Source organism: Pezoporus occidentalis, unplaced genomic scaffold (genome assembly GCF_034315485.1).
Source record: "Pezoporus occidentalis ecotype Australia unplaced genomic scaffold, CSIRO_AGI_Poc_V1 ctg14, whole genome shotgun sequence".
In the NCBI taxonomy this organism is placed as follows: domain Eukaryota; kingdom Metazoa; phylum Chordata; class Aves; order Psittaciformes; family Psittacidae; genus Pezoporus; species Pezoporus occidentalis.
Window position 1 is genome coordinate 2,829,316 of NW_026913209.1, and position 20,368 is coordinate 2,849,683.

Here is a 20,368-nt window from a genome sequence, read left to right on the forward strand (position 1 = left end):
TACTTGGCACGAGATCATTTCTGAATCATTTCGGAACACTTAGGACAAAACACTGAGCTTGGGAACACTGGTGGGAGTGATGAAATGGGCCTTAACATTGGTAGGTTACTATCAGAACATTACTGGTAACTTGAAGAGTAGCATCAGGCCTGTATATAAATGTTTTCTCATCTGTTTATCTGTTGTTTTGATAGGTAGCTGAGCACTGCCTTAACAAAAGGGTCCTGGAAGTAGTGCTATGTTGACTCCTCAATTTGCATCTTTTTCAAGGTGTATTGCATCCTAAATTTAGAAAGGATTTCTTTTTGTAGTTTTTTTTCAGTGGTGGTGGGTGTTGTTTGTATTGATCCTTACTATTTTTTCTTATTTCGATTGAATCACTCGTGGCATTAAGGGTGGGTAAAAGTCTGAGGGTGTTTTGTTTGGCCACATAGCACAGCACCCATTATAATTAGGTAAAATAAAAGAGGGTAGTAACAATAAGTAAATGATTTCATTGTCTTTTTTATTTTTTGAGTAGATAGTTTTTGAGACTTACTTAGTATTCATTGTGATAATGTAAACAGGAATACAGTATAATGCTTAGACGTAGGATTAAAAAACAGAAGTAGTATAGGAAAAAGAATGCCATGTGAATAGCACGAGAGAAATAAGAGAAACTAAAAGAAAAATGTTTTAGAAGCCTGCAAATTTATTTTACTACAATTTTGTGAAAAGTGTGGATTTTTGTGGGATCAGGTATTTTACAATTGAGATAGAAAAAGAGCCTAAATATTTGACAATTAACTTTATTGATTGTATATATTTTTATTTATAAGTTTGAAGTGAACTTTTCCTTTTGGAAGTGTTCAACGACAGTAATTCCTAGAAAGAAGTTAGGAAAGAACTTAATGTTCAACTATACCAGTAAGTTTACATTTTCCATGTTATATGTTTCTTTCTTTTTGTATTAGGTTTGCTGGAGCCCTTTCTCCCCCACCCCTTCAGATTAGTTTATTTCTGTTTTTAAGAGACTTTAGCAGACAAGAAGAAAGCAGTTAAGATCCAGTCTCTATGAAAGCGGTTTCATTCAGTAAGAAGTTATCTTTTAGCTTGCATTTTTGTACTTATGCCAGGAAGGAAGAGGATGTGGTGTTAGGCTTTGAAGATTATTGCTTTCATTTTGTCTGCTCCATGCAATGTTTTGTAGCTATCTTGAAAAATCATATACAAAATAAAATTGGTTTAGCATTTACTCGGGGTATTATTTTTACATCTAAGAGTGTCTAGCAGACGCTCCTTCTGTACCAATGGATTTTTTTTCCCCAGTCTTAAGCTTTAATGTTTCTGGAAGATGTTCTCCAGATAAGTATTCAGGCCCTTCTTCTGCAATTACACCCACATGGATGAAATCATGTCAAGGCCTATTCACTTCAAATGACTTGCAGGTTCTTAGTATTTTCAGGTAGATGTTGAAAGCCATTGCTCTGCTGCTGTTGTATTTGTCCAAGTCCCTGTCTATAAAGTACTTGACATATATTTCTGGAAATTACAACCACAGTCCTGGTGGTGCCAAACAGGGCAACAGTTAAATAACTGAAGATTTCACAAATTCATCCTCTTGCCTCTTACATCTAATCACGTTGAAATCACTGAATTGTACTTACCATATAATTCCTTGCATGAAAGAGACCTACAAACAGATTGCTTTTGTTCGATGTTGCTCTAACCACGGTGCCATGGGGAATGCTCTCCAAAGACGCAAGAGACTGAAGAGTTTAAAACCTCAGACATGGGACCTGAGTGTGGGTCTCCTACAGGTGGATGCTTTAGTTGGGTCTACTGTGTTACTTATATTCACTAGCTTACTACTTTTGGCTCCCAGATGTAGTCATGGGGATTAACCTGTGTTAAGCACCTAAAACGTGAAGACTGCATACATTTGAGAACCTCAGCAAGGGAGAGTCAATCAGTGTCCAGCCAGAAGATGGGTGGCTCCCTGCCTGGGAGTGCTGGTAGATATCTTTATTCACATTTCCTACTTTCAGTCATTTCCCTGCTTTTGGTGGATATCATGCTCACAAACCTTTCTTTGGGAGCTTCAAGGCCTCAAGAACCCATGTGCCTGTAGCAAGGTTACAGATTCCAGCAGGGTAATTAGGTTCAACATTGCAACAATTTACTTTGAAGTCCATTACACGGACATAGCCTTGTTAGTTTATCTCTGAAGACTGGAGAATGGAATACAGGGGTAATTATCAAGAATGGTAGAAAAGACAGCCCCAACAAATAATGTCAGGAAAATTAGGAGGTCTCAAAATAAAGAATTGACCTTGTACTGTATAAATAATGACAAACAGGGGGACAAAGGTTGCGCTTTTATTTTGAGAAATGAGACAAAGGACCTGACAATACTCACAGATAAATAGAAGCATAACATCCACAGCAACCCCAACTGTCAGAGGTCATTCTGGAGTCACATTTTACAAGTCACAGGCTTCTAAGCCTTCTTTGGTAATATTTCAGCAAATAAAACAAAACTGAACTTCCAAGATTTCTCACTAAGCATAGCAGCTATTCATCATTCTAAACCTCTGCCGGCGTTTTCAGGGCTTTTCTGTCACAGTCACTGGAGTAGCAGGAAATTCCTGTATGGAGCTTGTCTTTTCACCCAGCAGTTCCAATTACTTCAGTCCTTGACTGCTGCTTTGACAGTATCACTTCTGAGCTATCCAGCAGAGTGATAAAAATTAGAAAACAACAAAAACAATGCATTGTTTTTGAATAGGCTATTTCTTAAAAACTGCTTGAATATGTTTCAGTTAATTACCATGCTCCGTGGTCATAAATGAGAGCGGATTTCACCATTTGTATTTCTTTCATCTGTAGTCAAGCATTTCTTCTCCAAGACCTGTCACAATAAGTGATACAGTTTCCCTGTGTCTTCGTTATAAAGCAGAGTTGGGTTTTTTAACTATTATTGGAATTATCCTATACTTTATAATGAGTATAAATGAATTTTAAAAAATAACCAAGTATTGCAGAAATTGCCTGCTGTTTTCATAGACAATACTTTTGTATTTTAAGTGTGAACGACTTCATGTACATGTATAAAATTCTTTTTAATGTATTAAAAATCAGAACTTGAAAATAAAATAGTTTTTATCAGAAAATACTGCTATTGTTTCACCACACTTTGCTATTAGTTAATACTTCATATTTTCAGTATAATCATAGTCTTGATATTTGAAACAATTCTTTGGGAACAGTTTATACAATAATAAAATTTATTAACGTACTTGTGTCCACTGGGCTTGTAAAGACCAATTTCCAGCAGAGTCTGAATAAAACAATGACAGTTCTGCTGAATTCTGTGAAGCCTTAAGACTGAGTTTTCCTTTGTTAAAAATCAAAATGTGTCAGAAATCTACTGACTCAGAATAAAATTGCAGGTTACAATTTCACCCTTGGGCTTAATCAAACATGTGGTGTAATATCAAATTTATTGTGTACTTTTGCTTTAAGCTTTGCTGACATTTCAATGCCATCAGCTGTAGAAATGTCGAAAAATGTGATTGTCTTTTTCTGCATTTGGATATGGTGCCACAGTTCACCTTGGCTTTAACAAGTTTCATGATATTGTCCATTTTTTTAAGCTGATAGAGGCCATTTTAAAGATCATATTTGTGTATATAAAGAATCTCATATCACTAAGGTTATTATCATGAAAAATACTATACTACTTTTCACATGCTTCTATATTGTTGATTTTAAAGTCCACAGTTCTTGATTACCATATTTATAAATGCAAAGATTATGTGATGGAGTATGATAAATATATAAATAATTTACTGGCTATTCCTTTCCTTTCAGATATTTAATTGTTACATTTTAGACCCCAAAGCATGTTTTTTTTTTTTTTTATCTTAAACAAACAAAGAAATAAATCCATACAAAATGTATGCATTCAGTGTCATATTGTGGATTTGCTTTGTTTTTCAAGCAGATAAAAAGCTTTCAAGTGACGAGGATGCAAACATTATGCCCACGCATGTGTACATTGGTTTAGCATACATGCATATAAAAAGACATAAAATAAAGCAGAAGTTTTAAATCTTACTTGCTTTTTATATTATTTATGTCCATCTACATTTGGAATTAATTTTGAGTTTTCTATTATTAATTTCTTAATTTTTTTAGGCATCTCAATTTTGTGAAGAAATCTTAATGGTGCTTTGAAGAACGCCATCTTGCATTTGAAACAGAAATACAAAAGTAATTCTTACTCAGCAACCCCCTTTCTTCGAGTACTTCATATACGTTTGAAAAGAATATTTACACACACTGGTGAAGTACTGTGTAAATATATTATAACTGTATTTTTAAAACATGAAAGATGAGACATGGGGGCACTATATGGTTAGTGTGTCTAGGTGTCTCACTGCATCTCTATGTTGAAAGCCCTCTCAGCTCACATGTGGATGCTGTGGCAATAGCAGCTCACAGAAGTATGGCAAACCCTGCTCGTCCCAGCTGCCACTGGAACAGGGTACACAGGGATGGCAACTCCTTACATTGGTGGTGTCTCTCAAGACTCTTTATTCACCTGCCATCTAATCAGAGTAGTGTTTATACTCTTTCTAACGGTATTTTACACCAGGTAATTTACCTAGTCACCTGTTTTCAAGTATGTCCAGATATGCTCGTCTCTGTACTGATGACCTAGAGGACACCCATCTGCTGCAATATTCCAACTGAAAAAAGTGTTCAAGCACAGTGTTGCTATAGAACTGATGCAAAATTTGCTTAAGCTTGTACCGGATCGTATGCCATGACAGAAAACGCAGTTCTCAGAAAGCCAGTGCTAAAACTTCAAAGCTATGTTTTCTTCATATTTTGTTCCTAATGCCCTTTAGGAAATAAAATTCTTTATTTTCTTTCTGTTACTATGAAGTCCATATGAAATGCTACTTATTCAGTGCCGTGTGAACATCAGTGATTACCTTTTAACATAAGTGCAACTCAAAAGATTATTACACTCTGATTAGTCCTTGTTATTATTGTTTGTTTCTAGGTTCCTATTTTTCTGTAGACCCTTATCTGCTGCCTACAGAGAATGCTGGATAGCATACAAAACAGAAATGAGCTTTAAGTGACATTCACACCTCCTAATCTGAGCTACTTGCAATTATTTTATAATCTTACAGGAGAAGCATTAACAGCTGATTGAGACTACACATGCTCCAGGTAACAGACACAAGGACAAATCCTGGAAAGCCAGTGTTGCAGGTCTGGCTGGGATCCTCCAAATTGTAAGCCAAATATTAAATATGCTCCCTGACTGGCTAAATTCTGAACTGTTTTTTGGTAGTAAACCTAAATACTATAATAAATAAATGACTTTGTAGCAGTGAATACTGAATGCTATCACCTTATCCAACTTCTGGTTTTGAATTCTGTCTTACTTATTAAGCAAATAAAATTTAACACCCTGTGAGGCACTGATCATACTGTGCTTATATTTTATATTTCTTTAAACAAACATTCCTTTTCTTATATATCCTTATAAACAGAAATAACAAGTGCTTAATTCTGCTTCATGTTTTATTTGGTATAGTATTCTTTGTAGACAAGTTTATTTAAGTTCTTTAGATATGCAAATATACCTCAATTTTCATGCTGTGGATGGAGCACAGGACATTACTACCATAGACACAAAGTATAGCGGCATTTTGATTTTGAGTTGTTCATTGCAAACATATGTTATTCCTATTAATAGTTAGCTTTTGTTGTGCTAAGATCTTCAAGACCATTCACATTTGAGGAGGCAGGGATTTCTAAGCTCTCCTTTGTTTTAAGGAGTCCACTAGCCCCACAAATTAGAATTCATTGATGAAGTGGAGCATGATATATGGGCTACACCTATGTAGCCAAACTGATCATCCTGTATTTTGCTTGAGGGTCAAATTTGTCTGATTAGCAACTCTGCATATATTAAACTCCAACCTCAGCTAAAAGCACTTTTGGCTGAGAAACCCAGGTGTGAACAAGAGAGAAGTGTATGCAAGTCTCAACACGTGACCTGCTGTCAGGACATGGAAGCAGTCTGCACTAGCTTGAGCTGAGGGCCACAGAGTCCATGAGACCCCTTCCTTTCTGCCCTGATGTGTTCTGTGAGGAGCGACAGAGCAAGTTGCTTACAGCCAACAGAGACAACCAGGCACTTTTTCCTGGACAAGGTGGTAGCAGCACTGTAACTGCTCTTTGCACTTCTGTGACTGAGATCTGTTTCCCAGCACATTTCATATTTCATATGGCATGCGAATGAATTAATCTTCAGAGTGCTCCTATGCAGTAGGCATATGTTGCTGTTAAATAAAAAAAAAAAACAACCACCCAACCTGTCAGAAGACAGGAGCCAGGCGGTGACAGGGAGGCTTCTGAAATTACCCTGCAGCTGGGCTCAGGATTCAGGAATTCTTTTCATTCCTGGTATTGCGTTGAGGTCATCTCACTCTTTGATGTAGCCTAGAAAATGAAATGAGCTATTAAAATCTGGCTACATTTCCCCACTAAATTAGAAGCATTTACAAGTCCAGCATTGCACATAAAACATAGACAGCACTTCTTGTGATAAAACCATAACCATTTGTATATTTTGTATTATGTGGTCTCTCTATTTGGCTTGTGGTTTACTTCGTTACATAATTGTTCTATCTACTTAAAGGTCAGCCAAAGTAAAATTATTTTTTGTTGGAGGTCAGATGTAAACAAATGTTTGATCTTGCCTTGCCATTTTTCTTAGGCTTTCTGCAGAGCTGCGTTGCAATGTGCCAGTACTCATAAAAGGAGACATATTTTAGAACCTGTATTGTATTATTCATAAATGTTTTAAGGTACCTGAAAACCTAGGTTAAGAGCTATCATATCTCAGGAAGCTAAAAAGGTAGCTATTTTACACTCATTGAGTTCTGCACAATACAGCCATGTTCATGAGGAACTGGACACATTAATATTTATCTACAATGCCATCTTTCATCACTGCTTTCCCATCCCAGGTTGAAATTAATCAACTAAACTAAGAAAAGAAAGCAAGGAATTCTTGCAAACCTTGCTCTGTATCTAAAATCTAACCCCCAAATATAAATTATTGAATACTTTGTTTTAAGAACTTAAGCATTTGTTCACTGCATTTTTAGTTTAAACAGATGCTGTAGATACAGATGTAGTCTTTTTTGCATTTACATAGTGCTGGTGTTATTAACAATATCCACATGAGAAAAGGTTACAAAGATGATCCTTGTAAGAAGGTGAATCAGATAGCATATATTGTAATATAGAGTACTTTTTGCTGTAGTTGACTGACACGTTTAGAAAAGCTGATACTTTGATGAGAAGATCAACTGCACAATATTCTCCCAGAATCTTCTCCAGAGTCTCAATGCAAACTAACATAAGCATGCAACGTATGTGTCAAGAGAAATAAACACACATTAAGCCAGACATTCATTTTCCTCAAACATGCAACAAAATACTGGGAAAAGGTAGAAATGCCAACTTTACAGCAACAGTCACATTTCAGATAAAGAAAAGCTTTTATATGAAGTTGTATCCACAATCCCTGGCATAAAATATTAATAGTTCTAGCTATACCACTTTATAACTGAGGAGGAACTGTTCCTAGGGGAGAATAATTTGATTAAGAAACCCCTGCTGTTCAACAAGTATATAGTATTTGTAATTAAAAATGTTTATCTGTTGGCTAATAGATATGAACATTGGTGATATATGTTTGATGATTTTATTCAAGTGTGTGTACGCGTCTTAATATAAAGAAGCCTCATAAAATTGCAAAGGGCTACTGTTGAACTCATATACCAAGGCATTAAATGATTTTATTTTTAATAATATGATGAACCTAAAATGTTCTTCCTGTTTTTCGTGCAAGGGGAACTCTAGTTAATGTTGTATTCTTTGCCCTCTTTTCTTAAATTAGCCTGGGAGGAACTGAATAGCATTGTACTTCTCCTCTCTGTATGCTGAAGGTCAGGGATTTTTGTTTCTTGCAGGGTATCTCTGCTTTACTCTGCCTTACCTCCCCCTACAACATCCAGAAGAGGTGGCAGAGCTGCTTTTGACAATGTGAACCTTGCTACCTTCAATGTGAACAGGGAGCTGGTTGTGGTCAGATGTGAGCAGCAAGTTGTGATTTAGAAAATAGTTCCCAACTAATGGATAAAGTATTTTTAAACATGCTGGAATGGCTCTACAGCCAAGCTGTTATAAATGAATAGGTCTTTTGTTGTAAGCCTTGATTCCTTCCCTCCTTCCTCCCTTTCTCCGTCACCCTCCCTCCCCCCTTTGTCAGGATGAGTCAATATCCTTCTAATTGGGTGTCCTTTCTGGACTTTTTTTCCAGATTTTAGGCGTTAAGAAAGTTCAGCTCCTTAAACACATAGCCCTGGTGCCCAGGAACCATTTTTTTCTTTTACAGATTTATTGCTTCAAGAGGTATTCATTTCAGAAGGCTCAACAGTATTGTTATGGGTTTTTTTATGGCACACAGAAAATGTAAAAGGATCTCAGTTGTACTTCAGTGAAATGGCATTATCATCCCAAGAATGAACAAGCTGATTTGTTATGTCCTTAACAAGAAGCCAGACAACTTCTAAATAGTGTTGTGGGATTGTTCTGAAACCGTGGCCCAGTATGCTTTCAGAGATAACTACCCTGCTAGCTCAGTGGTAGCTCTTATTTTGTCATTACATCCTTTCTGGCTGCCTGGGGAAAGTGAAAGTGGGTAAAGACATCTCTGGCAATAATACCATATGTGAGATAGGCCAAACTTGAACACTGATATTTGGGCAAGACTGAAAATCTGGCATTGGTGCCTCCTAATGGAGCCTCCTGACATGGTCCTGTGGAAGACAATTGATAGGTATATTTGCTGATTTTCCAAATTCTTGTCCTGAGACTATTAACAAATAATCACTGCTTAGAATTCATTGGTAGCTGCCATCCCAGCATCTCAGGTGAATATAACGTTCTTGGGAAGCAAACATTGACATTCTTCTTTCATAGATAATGAAAAGAAGACATGCAAAGATGAACTGTTTTGCCTGTAGACACAGTGAAAGTTTGTGGTAGATTTTAGAAGACAGTTGAGGTTTCCTGCATTGAAAAAAAAAAAAAAAAAAAAAGAAAAAAAGGCAATGGTAGATGCAGAAGAAACTGTGTTCAAAGAAACGCAGCTTGGGCTTGAAATTTAGATGCACTGAGACCGTATTCAGTTTGAGACTAGAGCGAGAGTGAGATTAGACATTTCTTTGTGAAGAACAGAATGTAATGATTGAACTGTATAAAGCATTTATATGTAGGGATGGTCTCTTGTATGAACAAAGTCTAGCGTCTGAGTTAAAGCAGTTTTTTGCAAATTAGCATAAGATCTCATCGTGTGTGGATGTGATGGAATTAGTCCATGTGTTTTACTGACTTTGTGCACTTTTCCCTGATGTTGTCTACTCTCTGAGGCAGACTGCTCTAGGAGAGCCTCCGGAGTGACTCAACACGGCAATTCCTCAGTTCTGCCCTTTCACTGTGTGAGACCATGTGTGTAACAAACAGGAGTTACAGAGCATCTGTGAGCAAGGGGAGAGAAAATAAATGTCCCTTTGCACCACTGTGTTCCTCGGTCTTCCTACATCGTTCCTCACTCCTTTCTGAAGTTGTCCAGGGAGAAGAATCTAGACACTGAAATTAGACATCCAGCAACTGTAAATAACAATACTCATGTATTTTATTGTGCAGTAATAGTTCATCTCCAGCCCTTGTCAGTATGCTATTAAAAAAAGATTACTAAGTATGTTCAGCAATTCACATTTCCTTCTTTTCATTTCTGTGAATCATTGCTAGTGGATATGAAGTGAGAACTTCAGAATGCTGAAGACAAAAAACTTATGGAGCAAATGAGGCCTTCTTTTTCTATGTAACAACCACTGAGAAGGAAAAACACATTTCTTTTCTAACAGTTAAGGAAGGGCCAGCTTGCCTGCAGAAGCAAAGTTACCTGCTTTCTGTGTTGTCTACTTGAACAGACTCTCTAAACCTGCCTGCTTAACTCTTTAGCATCTTCCTTCCACCTACCTTCTTCATTTTCACTAAATGAAAAGAGGGTTGAATTTTATGCAGCTTTAGGCTGATGCATATGAGTTTAGATGAACAGGGTGAAGGAGAATGATGATCAGAAACGTCATCAGGCATATACCAATTGGTTTCCCCAGTTCTGGAAGTCACAGATTACAGCCTAACATTCTTGGGTTTAGCAGTTCAGCTGCAGAAGACATTACCTGGGTTTTACATGAGTAGTACTGATGCCTTCTTTGTTAAAAAATAAAATGACCAAACATAGCTGTTACGTGTATGGTAGATTACTGTAGGGATCTGTGAATGATCTGAGTCTCTTGGTATTCACTGTCTAAATAAATATGAAGAAGTATCCCTGTGCTGGCCTTTTACATATGATTCATGGCATTAACTAAAAAAAAAAAAAAAGTCAGAAAAATAATCCCCCAAACCCTCAACTCCAGCTTCCTCTCCAAGCTCTTATAAGGGTTTTCCACCAGAACCTCCCTTTTCTAATCCTGAAGTGGCCTCTTCCTAAGACGTCATTCCTTACTTCATGTATATTTTTGGAGGTATAAATTAAACAGGCCTATTCCCATGAGACCAGAGAATTGCAGCCACTCTGGACTTGCTTCCAACATGTGTTAACAGGCCAGTTTGGAAGATGGTAATTGTTACTCATTTACAGTAGCAATATGAAAATGAATCATAAATCCTGACTCAAATCATATACATTCACACCCCAACCGTAGCCCCCTGTTTCTACACAGCTGACTCCATCATGTAATCGTTTGTCCTTAGCCCTGCTTTTAGGGAGAGGACCATCTTCCTTGTGAATTCTGTATATCCTTTACCTGCCCTTCATGGTACACAAGCAGGGTGTCTTAACTGCAGTTACATACAGAATTTCAAACCTTCTTTTAACTAGAAATATCCGTCCTTTTAATGTTGTTTGTTAAACGTGCTTCTCTTACTGGCTGATGGGAAAAACGTTCATATGGCTGGAATATTCCAGCAATAAATAGCTCTTGTGATTATCAAATGCTTTGGCTCCACTTCAGCATTTAATCACCTTCAAAAGCCATAAATTGCCTCATATACTCCTCCACTATGAACACTGTCTCTTAATCAAACTGGATTAATAAGTTTAAGAGACATTATCCATTTATATGTGAATTCTGGTAGGCCATAAGAATAATGAGCCAGATGTACAGGAGATGTAAAGAGCAATATAAGTTGCAAGTCCATAAGTTGAAGCTTATACAACATGCAGAGAACAGAAATATGTGATATTAACAGAGAAAGTTCATGGTCATGTACATTCAGCATGAAAATGTTTATTTCTTGTTCCTAATGGTGTCAAAGACAAGCTTAGACCTGTTGACAGGGGTAGTTTTCAGTACTGTCTGATACTTGGTACTGCCTGTATTTTTACCCAAATTATCCCAAACCTGAACTAAAGGTTGTCTCCAGAAGTCCAAATATTTTCTTTTTCTAGGCGCTGTAAGCACCTGATACCTAATAGCTATCCATAAATGTTTACTGTACACATACCTTACCACTGCTCATTAACTGTATTAGAAGTTTTTAATTGCTCACATATCCCAAAGTACTAAAACTCAACTACATGGGCTATCACAAGGTACAACAGAAGCAAACCCTGTCTGTGCATGGCAGCGTGGAGCGTGTCTGTTTGTGTTTTGAATCATAAAGTTGTAATGAAATATTTTATGGCAGAATCCTCTCAATTCCAATTCAAGAGCTTCAGATCTGTGACATTATGATACAGTCTCTGCTAATCTAAATATAACACTGACTTGGTATAGTAGTGTATGTATTCACAACTGGAAATAAAAGAGATATGTTTTCCTGGGGATTGAAGGTGTAGCCTGTGATTTGCAAAGATAAGTGAGGTATCATAAACCAAACAAATTTAAATCTGATTTTGCAGAGTTATTAGCACAGGTGACTAGTATAACTTTTGTGGTCTTAATAAAGCCACATCCCCTTTAATTGTTTTAGTTATATTATCAATCTCCCAAATTGTACATGCCATTCAAAAAACTTTCCCAACCATGATATTTTATGAGATTAGCTGTGGGTTTATAAATAGCCAGAATGTTTTAAAATGAAACCAAAATCCAAAGTTGGAAAGGACTTTAGTAGAAAGAACCGAGTCAGAAATTAATGAAATTAAATATTCTTCATATATTAAAAAATACATTGTAGTACTGATTAATGCAGGGAGCAGCACAACTCTATCCCATTGCTACCATACTGTCTCCTCAACCTGAACTTACAATTTTCACAAGTTCCAGAATTTATCTTTGGAACTGTCATCTGTCATGCTTAAAGAAGGCAGAGGGGCCCAAGACCGTTGGTTGATATTCAAGGGTCACCAGCTGCAAGCTCAGGAGTGTTGCATCCCAACCAGAAGGAAGTGCAGCAGGAGGGCCAGGAGACCTCCTTGGATGGATAAGGAGCTGCTGAGGAAAATTCAAATGAAAAAAGAGGCTTATAATAAGTGGAAGCAAGGACAGGTGGCATGGGAAGAGCACAGGGATGTTGTCCAAGAAGCTAGGGACCAGGTTAGGAAAGCTAAGGCCCAGTTAGAATTAAACTTAGCTAGAGGTATTAAAGATAACAGGAAGGGATTCTACAGGTACATAGCAAATAAAAAACAGACTAGGGAGGATGTAGGCCCCCTCAGGAAGCTCTAAGGAGAACTGGCTACACAGGATTTGGAGAAGGCTGAGGTTCTGAATGACTTCTTTGCCTCGGTCTTCACTGGCAAAGGCTCTGACCAAACCACTCAAGTCTTGGAAGGCAGATGCAGGGTCTGTGAGAATGAAGACCTTGCACCCACTGTAGGGGAGGATCTGGTTCGAGACCATCTTAAAAATCTGAATGTGCACAAGTCCATGGGTCCTGATGAGATCCATCCGCGGGTCCTGAAGGAGCTGGCAAATGAAGTTGCGAAGCTGCTGGCCATCATATTTGAGAAATCGTGGCAGTCAGGTGAAGTTCCCGATGACTGGAAAAAGGGAAATATAACCCCCATTTTCAAGAAGGGGAAAATGGATGACCCGGGGAATTACAGACCAGTCAGTCTCACCTCTGTGCCTGGCAAAATCTTGGAGCAGATTCTCCTAGAAGGCATGCTAAGGCACATGAAAATCAACAAGGTGCTTGGTGACAGCCAGCATGGCTTCACTAAAGGGAAATCCTGCCTGACCAGTTTGGTGGCCTTCTATGATGGGGCTACAGAACTGATGGACAGGGGTAGAGCGGTTGATGTCATCTACCTGGACTTGTGCAAAGCGTTTGACACTGTCCCACACGACATCCTTGTCTCTAAATTGGAACAAGTCCAGAGAAGGGCCACAAGGATGATCAGGGGACTGGAGCACCTCCTGTACATGAAGACAGGCTGAGGAAGTTGGAGCTGTTCAGCCTGGAGAAGAGAAGGCTGCGTGGAGACCTCATAGCAGTCTTCCAGTATCTGAAGGGGGCCTATAGGGATGTTGGGGAGGGACTCTTCATTAGGGACTGTAGTGACAGGACAAGGGGTAACGGGTTAAAACTTAAACAAGGGAAGTTTAGGTTGGATATAAGAAGGAAATTCTTTCCTGTTAGGGTGGTGAGGCACTGGAATGGGTTGCCCAGGGAGGTTGTGAATGCTCCATCCCTGGCTGTGTTCAAGGCCAGGTTGGACGAGGCCTTGGATGATATGATTTAGCATAGGGTGTCCCTGCCCATGGCAGGGGGTTGGAACTAGATGATCTTAAGGTCCTTTCCAACCCTAACTATTCTATGATTCTATGATTCTAAGTGACAACTGTATTTGTTTAAGTACATTAATATAATTACATTTTTTTTAAACCCACTTCAGGGTTAAAAGAAGACCGAAAACTTCATTAACTATTATAAGTTAAGAACACCAGCTTACTGCTTTGTTTCTAGAGTACTGTAGGTTTGCCTTCCTATTATTTTGTCTCTAATAAATATTGATTAGGATTAAATACTCTATAATGTATCTTTTTCTATTCACAAGTTCTAGGCATCCACCTTCACAAATGAGGATAAATGTATAATCTCATGGTCTACTGTAGCATATCCTTTACGCATGCACATTGTGCATTAACTATGGGTGTCTAGACAGATACTTAGACAAACATTAATGTACATGCACAGCAATCTTTTCTGTATTTATAAAAAATCATTTTATTTTGCCAAATTCCCAAATTTCCCTGCAAACTAAAGAGCAAATAAATGCAATATTTTACAGATTGCTGTACCCATAAGCCAAGATTCTGATTTTGTTTGTATCAATGTGATGGAGTCCAAAATCATCCCATTGTTTGTGAGTTCACTGATTTACATTAAGAAAATGAGATCAAATATTTTCTGCTTTATTTTAGAAAGTATTATACTGTCTCCCTTTGTCATGGGAGCTTGTTGGTGCTATTCGCCACTTCTCAGTCCGTAACAAATCTCATCAAGGAGAAGAATTTAAAGTCTGACAATTTATTAGAAGCTGTCATAAGAGAGTTGTTCTTTGGCATTAAAAAGAAAGAAGTAGCATACCTTTGTGTTTCATTGCATATTTCCCTGCAAATTACAGAGCAAATATATGCAATATTTTACAGATTGCTGTACCCATGGGCCAAGATTCTGATTTTCTTTGCGTCAATGCGCCAAAACCACTCCATTGTTCCCAAGTTCATTCATTTACGTTAAGAAAATGCGATCTTTTTCTTTAAAAAGACTTCATTTTTCAAAAATGAGATCTTATTTAAAAAAAAAAAATATCTTATTTTTCAAAAGTATTTTCCGCTTTATTTTTGAAAGCATTATACTGTCTCCCTTTGTCATGGGAGCTTGTTGAAGTGCTGATAACTTAGATGCTTTGTCAGATTCAGGTGTTTTGTACTAATTCTTCATATATGGCACCAAGCTTTTACAGACTGACTTGCATAATTTTCACATACAAATTATTTAGGATTTTTTTTCTTTAATTCTTAGCATCTTTGGTCCCATTACAATGTCAGGCAGAAGCAGATACTTAGTGAATATAGGCCTTGAGTGCTCCTTCACATAAATTTCCAGTTGTAAATTGTATTTTTTTCCTCAAGAAAATACGACTTTGGTGATGCTATGGTCTTTTGAGAGAGCACTTCAATAACATTTTTCTAAGTTTTATATGATTTTTTTCAAAATTACCCACAAATGGTACTACAAATAAGCAAGATACAATTCTGGGGAACAGCATTTATTGTTTTGGGCTAAGAGTGTGGGGTGATCATAGGAGCAGAGCTCCTATTCCCAGCCTCAGAGTGATGCTGAAGAGGGCACAAATGGAGCAGGCTATGATACCTCCTGTCCCCACTGGAAGTGACAAATACATGAGACATAATGGCAGTAGCATTTTTGCTACTCCCTTGATTTACTCCTTAATTATGTTTATGGTGTAAACAAATCAAAAATATACTTTTTCTCATAAAAAATAGGCATCAGATCTTCTTGACACCCACAATAAGTCTACTTGAAAGTTTAAGTAAACTCTAGAGATTACTGGATCAAGCTCAGGATTGGTTTACCAGAACTCCATTTAAAAATTTATTTTTTTTCTTTTTTAATTTATTTTTCTAATAGAGCAAAATCGGTCAAAATTCAAGAAACTGGTCAGAGATTTAGGACTGAAAACAACAGAGATTCTGCAGTGAAAGCACCCATGCCACAGTTGCTTAAATTTCACTTGGCTGTAGATCACTGTTATTAAAACTTTTATTATAATAAAGTGTATTAAATTGAAAATCCATATAATTTAATGAAAAGATATGAAGCCCACTTTGGAAAACCACAGAAAAGTATTTAATTTATTTATCACTGGTGATCAAGGTAATTTACAGGCTGGTGGCATTTGTATCTTGAAACAATCTCTGATAGAGAGCAGCTAGTATGTTAGAATTATTAAAGAACTGAGTCCAAACTACCTTACTTTTATTTACGATCATAACAGAAAAAAAAAAGCTCAGACTTAAAAATAACTGCTCATATAAGTTTACAAGAGCCTGTTTATAGCTCTTACAATGTAAAACAATGTCAACTAAAATTATACTTTAATATTATGACTTTTACAGTATTTTCATTAATACTTTACAATATTTGAAATAAACCACAGAAAAAGGAAAAGAGAAATGAAGGAATTTGTTCACTGTAATAGATTTCCTCACTAAACTAAAATTTAACCTTTCTTTTAAAAGGAGAACACTAAAATTCCAGTCATTTTATGCTCACATACACACACTCTCTCCCTCTGATATGTGGCAGATATTACACATATTAATGCAGAATGTAACTATGTCCATCATTCAGTGGGCAGGACTGCATCCCCATATAGATGATACAAAAAAAAAAAACCCAGCCGTATGGGGGATCTTTTGAATCTAATTTGCATTTTCTGATTTTATTAATATTTTAGCTGAGATGTTATTATAGTCGTGCATAAATATTTGCTTCTTGTATGGCTGGTAGTTTATACTTGCCATGAATTGCCAGAATGCTTATCTGAACACTTTTTGAAGTTAATATCTCTGTGGTGATATCAGTACTATAAAATACATTTCAGTACTAGTTATTAAAATAATACATCTGAAAGTAATTTTAAGCTAATAGTCAGTGTGGTCACAAGCAGTCCTTGAAATGGTATGGTGATTTCCTCTTGTGTCTTTCTAGTTATTTCAGCAAATCTATAGGATGATCATGGGAACTGGGCAAAAGCCAAGTTGTCCTTAGCTTTTCTTTTGCTTCCTGGGGAAAAAAACCCTATGCCTGGAGCATAGACACAGAATGATATCAGATTTGGACCCAAGATTTGCATTACTTTCATTTAGCTAAACAAGAAACCAAGGCAGATACTATTCTTAAATTCCCTGCTTTAGACAAGTAAATGCGTCTTTTTCCACCCTTACTTGCATGGGTTGCCAGGACGCCCATCTGTCAATGTAGAAACACAAAAACTTCTTGATCCAAATGAAGTTTTGAAATCATGTTATTTGGTAATTGTATTTTGTAATATTAGTTCTGCCTCATCTAGACGATTGTATGTCCCTAGCTGGCAACACTCCTCCCTGCCTTCTCCCGTGCTTGTGTCTGTCTGCTCCCTCCCTGCTCCCCCACCTTGTTATTTTAGGCAAATATACAAACAAATAAAATCATCATAGTTAAAAATACTAGTACAACTGACTGAGGGTTTTCCTTACGTTTGTTTTTCCAATGACCTGTATTTTACACGTAATATCCAAATGAGCATTTAATGCTAAGGCTTTAGGCCAGGCATTTATATGAATTTTAAAATTAAAAACCAAGAGAAAACAACCAATGTTTTCTTTAAATTGAGGTATTTAAAGAAAATATCTATTATGAGATAGAACAAAGAAAGGAAAAAAAGACCTCATGAAATACTTCAAGAAAACTGCAATTCACAGGACTGTTGCAGAACTGTGTATTTTTTTCTTTGTGAGTTGTAAAGATGAGAAATGACTGTGCAAGATGGCACAGTTGTGAGTAAGAAGCATGAGAAAATAACTTCTGCTTGTATGTATAGCAATGACTTTTTATAAAAGATTTGATTGTGCATTCAGTATTATGGACTCATAATATGCAAATGCATTCCGCTGTTAATATACATTCACAACACACATGTTAGTGGTTCCAAAGGAGCTGTTACAATATATGCTCTGAATATGTGTTAGGAATAATACACAATATGCAACTAAGAGCATTCTATATTATGTAAATATAACATAGAATGCCCAATATTTTAAATACTTATTCACAGCATATTCTCTTGCAGCTCTAAAGGAGCAACTGCACCGTGTATTATGAACTCATATTGAAGATGCACAAAATTAACTAAATTTTTATAGATCTCTGGATGTGATACCATGATATTGCACAGTAATATAATACAGTCTTCTGTTCCACTGCATTATATATTCTATTCTAAAACAATTTTTAGAATTGTTTTAGTAATTTCATTTTCAATTTGGGGGGGGGGGGGGAAGGATTATTCCCATCCTTTTCATATGGAAATATTTTTATTTTTGTAGAATTTTAGATAGAATATTTTTCCAAATGTCATTTGATATTGGCAATTAGTTTGATACTGCTAAGAAAAGGTAATGTAAATGTCATGAATACTTAAAACTGCAAGGAATGTGCATAAAATGCTAATGTAGAATAATGCCAGAACCAGATACTGCTCAGTTTGCAAAGCAAAAGGAGAGTTGTTAGCCTGAAAAGCAACAGAATTTTTATTTTTTTTCTTTTTTGCTTGCCATAAATACAGCCTTTAGGATTGTTATGACTAAGTGATTCAGGTAAATTCATTAAGTTATTCTAAATTTACTATGTGTCTATATAGTTCATGTTACATTACTCTGAGTTCAGTTAGCCACACTTTTTAATCAATATTTCCTTAAACTTCCTGTCCAGTTAAATTAAAAGATGCTGTCATCCATCCTTTGCCTTTGCTGAGATGAACTTTAATGTCAAGTTCCAAATAATTATGAATGCATTAAAAAACAGTACACAGTTTGAAACATTATTTTTTTGCTGAATTTCAAGATTCTTCTAAAGTCCTAAATAAGTCCTTTATTAAGGTGCAATATTAACTGCAAAGTGAAAAGCTGGATAACTAAGGGGAAAATATGCAAATAAATTAACTATTGCAATCCAGCACACTTAGTTGTAATTGAATACTGGATATTTCTTGGCTTATTTGTAGGAATGTAATGAATTACCAGTTGACATTTTGTTGTGATGAAATGTCAGTCTGCATGCTTCAGTATATGATCTGTTACTTTTTCATGTGAGATCTATTACCTGCTTGAGTGAGCTACTTGCTTGAGCTTGCTAAGGAATAGCTGAAACTACCATAAACCATGCCATGTGATGTGTTCTGTACTAAGCAGGATAAAGCTTGTTGAGCTGAATTCATCTTCATGCAACTCCTTGGACTGCATTGGAGTTACATTAAAATTATTTATCTCAGAATATTTTGTTTTACTTCATAATTTATACATTTTAACAAAATCTTTGCCATCTGTGCTACAAAATATTTTACAGAAACAAAATATTTCTTATACTATTGTACTCCCAATAAACAGAAAAATAAAACTAGGAAAAATGCTTTGTCATATTTTAAAATTCATGTTTAGACTGAGTTTAATTCTCAATTGACACTCAAGCCAGCAAAAAGCACTCATTAATCCTCTTATTCCCTTTCTCCCCACTGTGGATTCCATCCAGTGCCAAAAAAAATAAATAAATAAAAATCAAACCTAGACAACAATCATATATGGTAGAAAGACTTCTTGTTCCCAGGGCAATACACAGCATTACTAGAAGGCATTGCTGCTCTAAAACAGTATGTATTTCTTCATTCCATTTCTGGTTATGGGAAGAGTTAAACCTGCATGTCTCTGATTTCATTTTAGGCATCCTACTCTTTGTTACTGTTTGTGCTTTCTGGAGGTAGATTTTCTTGGACTAGAAGGGGTTGGTTGCCCTGTTTGGACCAGCTGGTGCCTTAGGAACCATGAATCCCACAACACTTCAGTGGTTATGCTTCCATAGCTGCATCTAGCTCTGTTCTGGCATGACAAAATATATGGCTTGAAACAGGATGTTTTGGAGAGGGTTATTATACAAACTAGGCTGTGGAAACCAGGAATCAAAAGTATTCCAAACCAGGCATGGTAGTTACCCTTTTACTGTGTTTTATCCATATACTGCATGTATTTCTGCTTTTGATTGAAATTTAAAACAAAACAAATCAAATTTGAAAGCTTCACTGCTAATACTGTTATTTTATAGCATAATTTGGTTTTAACGCCAAGTTTTTTATTTAGCTCTTTCAACTGTAAGTCTTCCCATTTCAGTATTGCTGCACTATAAAGTATTTAGGAAAGAGATCCTGCCTTGATCTTCATACTGGAAAGAGCTATGAAGTTTAGAGTAACACACATATGTTAAAAATGTATATTACAAAGTTGAAAATCGTGTTCTTAGACATAGCAGAAGGATAACTTGAACTCACGGGTACTAAGGTAGAAGCAATCAGATTTACTAAATATTACAGTCCATCTTTCAAAACCATTTAAGTGATCCAGGGTGTTATGAAGGATGTAAAATATTTCCAGTTTCCTCTGTTCCTGCTGATGGAAGGAAGAAGTGAAAGGTAAGATAAGCCTTGAGGAGT